The following is a 6,448-nucleotide window of genomic DNA, read 5'->3' on the forward strand; positions in this document are numbered from 1 at the left end:
ACTACTGAAAGTATAAAATTACACACAAGATAACATAAAAACAATAAAATACAGAATCTAATATAATTTCATTAAACCCTTCTTTACACTCTGAAAACCTACAAAAATAAATCTGTTTTAAACTAGGGCCTCAATAACTGAATTTCTGAATGCAAGTGAATGCAAGAGTAGTTAGTGTTGTTACTGGGAAACTTCAGTATCACATGGCAGCCCCATGATTTACATGCTCAGCCTTTCCAGCCCTCTTTTAAAAAGGAACTTCTGCTATGAATAGCACATGGAGAGAGCTGGTTGTGGCCTTCTAACTTTCTGTGTAGAATTGGTATAAAGAGATTTTGGAGGCTTTATTTTTTCTGCCCTGAGTAGCTGATACTCACTTGTTCTAAAATACTGAGGAGGTCACTATTAGATAAGTACCGTTCCATTTCTTTTGGAATGAATTATAATTGAATCATCTGGACCCTATTAATTCAAATCTTCCTTCATTCCCAAATACAGTCTTATAGTATTCACTGTTAACTACTCCAAGTGTTTCCACGGGCCACACTGGTGTTACTGGTTGTTTTGGACTAGGCCCGTAGGCTTTCCATTGTACCAGACTGACATGTGGACATATGTTTGCTATTATATACATATTTAGAGCTTATCCTATCTCAGATTTTGCCTGTTTGTTTATCTTATTTTATTTCCATGTTTTATATACAGCCCCTTTTCAATCCAAAGCCTAGTAAACTGCGTAGAAGCCAGGATGTGTGTGTTCTGTACACACTGTACATCTGACTCCTTCTTGCTGAGACAGGTTTTTCCCTACCAAAATTGGCTCAAACATCTTCTCCCTATTATTCATCTTGATGATATTATCCTTCCATTTCCAACTTGTACATATCTTATAAGAGCCCTTGGCAAACTATGTACTGCTATCATCAACAGTTAAAAATAAATTGTTCTAAAATCATGGGCACAAGTCAGAATAAAAAGGTAACTATTACTACGTCCCATGGATAACAACAGCATGGGAGTTAGTCAATTCTGATTAATATACCAAGTGGATTACAAGGGTGAACAGGCATATGACTAACTGCTGTTGAGTGATCAAAGTGAGAAAAGAGGGGTGCCTCCAGTAGAGCAAGCAATGCAGAGATCTGATCAAAATAAATTCTGGAATCTATGCTAAATTATCTATAAGTTAATATATAAATCCCACCTGAGGAGTTCTCTAAAGCTATTCTAGATTTCCTTACAACTTGGTATCAACACAGATCTAATGACTCGGCAATGAACAAGATGTAAACCTCCAACTGATTTTTGAAGGTTGTGGGCTACCAGAAAAGGTATCTAAGGCGCGGGACAGACCATCCAAAAAGGACGGTCTCCTGGCGTCTTGCTTTGCTCCATGGGGAAGCCACAGCCTTCAGACCGTGAGACTTCCCCGCAGAGCAAAAAGAACCCGGGTTCTTCTTGTGGTGCGATTATGAAGCTGCATTGTGCCAATGGCGCCGCGACGTGCGGACACTAAGCGTCTGTCACATCAAAATGGCAGTGCCCATCTGTACAGGGCGCCGCCATTTTGATGCCCTCGTCACATGCGAGGGGTGAGGGGCATCTGGAAGTCCCACCCCTTGCACGTGATGAGGGCACACTATAGCACCCATCTGTATAGTGTTTAAAGAGCATTGGTAAACATCTGAATGTCCAGATGTTGTTGGATGTTAACCTCAGGCAGTCCCAGCAATTCCAGCCAGTTAGCTAATGGTGAGGAAAACTGGAGTTTGCAGTCCAGCAACATCTTGGGGGGGGAGGCAACATGAGTTGCATCTCTGCAATAACTGCACCCTGCTTTAGTGGAGAGCAGTCATATAGTTCCCAGAATTCCATAGCATTCAGCCAGGGCAGTTAAAGGTGTTCTCAAACTGTTTTACAGTGTGTTTTGCAGCAATGAAATTGAGACCTTGAGATTTTCACATCCCTACTCTGTTTTCATTTATGATACAGGATTGATTCAGGAGGGCTACTGTGTTGCATTGAACTAAGAAAGAGTTGTCCATGTTGACTTCTGGCAGCTAGCCAGTGTTCCCCAATAGTATTTAATGAGTCTGTGACCAGACTGGGTAATGTGAGTCTCCTTGGATGTGACTAGTCCTCAGCTCCCATTATCCCCACTCAGGCAATACTTAAAGATGTTGGCATGTGTAGTCTGTCCAGCTTTGGAAGAGCCGAACCTTGCTCTAGAGCTTAGTAGTATGTGTCACATTTCTGTACCAAGGTATACAAGAAAAAAAACTATTTCACATTTGATCTAATGTATGAAAGAGAGTCAAAAGCTTAAATTCAGTATTTGTCTCCACAGAGTAGAACAGTGAATCTACTGACATAGTAAATTCCCATTGAATTAATGAGCCTACTCTGTTTGGGGGTGTGAAGGTGAGACTCACCCACTCAACTTCTTTTCTCAGATGGCAGCAGAATGGGTCTTTTTGATCCCACCGCTGCCGCCAATTATGTGAAGATGATGGCCACTATCCCACCAATTTTTCAGGTGAGACTTGAACTCAGGACTCTCTTAAGTGTCTCCTGTACTATAACTCTCTTTAGATGCCAGCCATCTGGGTCCCAAGTTTTTCCCCAGCTTGGCACCAACTACACTCGTCCCTCCACATTTGCGACTTTGACTTCTGCAGATTTGATTATTCACAGATTATATTAATATGTTCTCTCTAGGAATCTCTAGGTCCTCCAGCGTGACTCTATGGTCCTGTGTCCCTAACCCCAGCTAATGTGGAGGGACGAGTGTATTCTCTTACACACCCACTATCTAATGTGTCCCAAATCTAAAAGACTTTTCTCAATGTTAGAAGCATTTTTAATATATGTTTCTGAAATCAGTTCAGACAGCTGCTTATTGAAACATAGTAATAAATTAATTTACAAGTCAGGCTGAATACAGTAGCTCTTTCAGTGGGTGGTGTCCACAATGGATATGGTGTATAAATACTTTATTAGTTACACAATATAACAGTTTCTTTAGCTTGTCTTTGTAATTGTTTCCCTTTAGCTTTATATATCTTTCCTTACAGACTGGGGCGGGTTACACACTGCCATTAAAGTACACGGCCGCCGCCATTTTTACGTAGCGGACACTGTGCTTCTGCATGTGTCGCGGCGGCTATGATGCCGCGAGTGCACCAGCGGCGCTTTGCGGCGTCATAGCCACGCCGCGAGAAGGAGCTCCATTTTGTAGCTCCTTTTTTGCTCCGCGAGGGAGTCACGTGGTTTGCAAGGTTTGTAACCCACCTTAAGTTCTTACAAAACCTTTATTAAACCTTTGTATCTTCTAACCCTTCTGGTTACCTCTGATTCCTCTAGTCACCAAACACTATGTCTACAACAATTTAATTAAGGGCACTCTTTGTACCTTTCTTGGTATCTAAAACCCTTTCTAACTGCCTTCACAGCAGCCTAATCCAGCCTCAATGGCTCTTAACCCTTTAGGGCACACTAAACAACATCTTCCAAACCTGCTCCTCCCTCTTATATACTCACTCCTGGGAGCAGCCTCCACCTTTCCTGGCTTTGCTCCCATTGACTAGTGCCAAGCTTCTACTCTGCCTGTTGTCTCCGCAGGGAGTAGCAGTTGGATAAAAGCCAGAGGTATAAGCTGCGCTTTTAGTATCTGGAGAGGTAAGAACAGCCTGGGCAACTGCAAGGGAAACTTCTTGCTTTTGGTCCACGAGTTTTGGTTTTATTTTTTTATTGTTATTCCAGACTTATTATTTCACAAATATATCTAACAACAAGAAGAAATGTTTAATGATTAGCCCTTCAGCCATTTCAAAACAACACAAAATAACACTAAAACAAGTAAAACACACTATGAAATTCTATAGCAATTAGAAAAGAGCAGAATCTGAAATGTATATAAAGTACTGTATGGCTGTCATATAAATGTAAAACAATGTAAGTACATTAGACGTATGAGACATAGTTATAAAACTGATCATAAAAATCTATACCGCAGGTTCAAGATACAAAATTGGGTAAAAAAAATAAAAATGAATGTATTACAGCGTTAAGATGATAATACATAAAAGTAATAAAATTGAACATGAATCATCACACATCAGAATTCTTCATCACCTCTGCAATTTATCCCAATTTGACCCCACATATCTAACTCTCTATCTAACAAACAAAATCATCAGATGTCACATATCAGTCTTATCATCCCAGCCTCCCTCCCTTCCTCCTTCATCATTTCTTTCTCTCTTCCTCTCACACTCCTCCCATTCTTTTCATCCTTCCGTTAACCAATCTTCTCCTCCTCCGTCTCCCAATCTTCACCCTCTTCAACCATTTCTCTTCTCCTCTCTTATCCTCCTAACCCTTTGGCCCACAAGTTTGGAAGAATCACATTTAAAAGCTTGCTCTGCAGATGTGATAGGCCACTCTCCCTTTCCAGTTTTTACAACTGTCAAATGATCAGATGTTACAGGGGGAAAATAGTATTTTTTTAAACTACAGTAGTAACACTTTTCTTGGAAGAAAAGGCAACAACTGAGGTCATAATTTTTGTCCTTGAAATACCAGAAGAAGGATTAAAGGATATTGTGACTGAGAGTCAAGGTGGCATAAAAATTAAAACCTATCACTCAGCAATTTCTTATGGTCATAGACTATTACAAGAACAAAGAAGACAGTTTTTTACCATGGGGTAAAATTTAACAAAGTAGCTAAGTAGCATTTATTGTAAATTATGCCTCTTTGTATTTTAATACTTAAGGCATGGTTTTACAAGATAGGATAAAATACAAAGTGACTGTACAATAAACTATACAATAAATTCACATCCTATAGAAATAATAAAATAATAGAGTGCATAAAAGTAAGTCACAGAACTCTACTTAAGCTCAAGGATTGTACCCAGTCACATATGTGTCACATATGTTACACAAAATGGCAGGGTCCTGAGAGGGCATTTACAATCAATATTTATTAGGGGAGTTTTATTAACAAAATTCAAGCTGCTGAGAGGGCTTGGGATGAAGAATGGGATATAAATGCCCTCAATAAATAAATAATAAACTAAAAGCAGAGGACAAGTCTATGCATATCTGTTCTGAGAAACAGAACTCCAGAATATAAGTTTCAAATGTTAGCCTGGTACAGATGGGCAAAATGTGGCGTGTTGGCGGCGGTACTAGGGTTAGGAAGTGTGCACCATGCAGACGCTCCCTAATCCTAGTGTGTACTGGCGGTGTCCTGTCTACATGGGTGCTGTCATATTGACACGATGGATGCTTAGCATCCGCACATCACGGTGCACTTATGACATCATGAGTGCACCATTGGGGCACTCAGGTGTCACAAGTACGCCAGAAAAAGAACCTGCTTTTTGCGGGTTCTTTTTTTGCTGGCGGGAAACTGGCTTCCCACCGGTGGAAAAGGAGGCACCGGCAGACCACCTTTTTTGGGCGGTCTGTATCCCACCGTAGTTTTATTTGTAAAAGGGAATCACCATTCACACTGACACACATTCACAAGAACTAATGATACAAAAGGTGTTAGCAGATAGCAACTTGAGGGATTGCAGCAGGTGATATTGTACTAGTTCCAGAAGCAGAGGTTCGATTCGGGGGATTCTGTGAAGTGAAATGGCTCAACAGCTGCCCGCAATATTGAGGAATTAAGTGAGATACTGACAGAGTGTCTTTCTGAATCTCAAGTAAAACCAGCTTGGGGGTGTCTTAGCAGGCATATCTATAGGGCAAAGCATATCCTGGGGAAGATTTTGGGATTAAAATGAAGTTTCCAGGAGAGAAGAATGAGAAAAGTACCTGTAAATGACTGGACAATCATTGCCTTTGTTCTCTGGACAATGAAGTATCTCCTCCAGAGGGTGGTATACCTGGGTTTTAATTCTTTTGCAAACGCCAGGTCTATCACACACCATCACTCCTATCAATAAAGGGATTATGCAGAATCTGATCTTGATTAATTTTTCCTGGCTAAGTGTGCTGTCTGTTTGCATGACTTCCAGTGACTTCTGGTGAAACACTGTTCTCTGTTAACCCAGCCTTGCCCCTGAGTTGGCAAAGTTGGGAAAAATTAGGGTGAGCATGGGGGTTTGTGTCATATAAACAGCTGTATTGGGCCTAATTTGGGCTGGGTCACCTGCACATGCCAGGCAACACACCATTCCCCTTCCCTACACTGAGCAGCATAGGTAAGAGAATGACCTGACCCTGGAGCAGCCGCTGCTGCTTCCACACCTGCAGGAGCTCCATGGACAGGTCATCTGACATGCTGCTGCATCTCTTACCTATGAGATCAATGAGAAGAGCGATAGAGGGAACCTCCAGTCACATGGCGAGGTTCTCCAGACCAACTGATCACTTGGCTGCCATATGATCGGGGGTCCCTCTACCTTCTCTTTTTGTTGTTCTCATGGGTG

General features: G+C 41.3%; 1 non-coding gene across 1 annotated transcript; it reads left to right on the forward strand.

The window, feature by feature from the left end:
* Positions 1-250: 250 nt before the first annotated feature.
* Positions 251-377, forward strand: LOC149301706 (U11 spliceosomal RNA). Its single transcript, XR_016272193.1, has one exon. It is a non-coding gene; the product is annotated as a U11 spliceosomal RNA (small nuclear RNA).
* Positions 378-6,448: the final 6,071 nt, after the last annotated feature.

The sequence above is a fragment of the Sceloporus occidentalis genome, unplaced genomic scaffold, assembly GCF_023333645.1.
Source record: "Sceloporus occidentalis isolate IW3139 unplaced genomic scaffold, rSceOcc1.0.p SCAF_20, whole genome shotgun sequence".
NCBI lineage: Eukaryota > Metazoa > Chordata > Lepidosauria > Squamata > Phrynosomatidae > Sceloporus > Sceloporus occidentalis.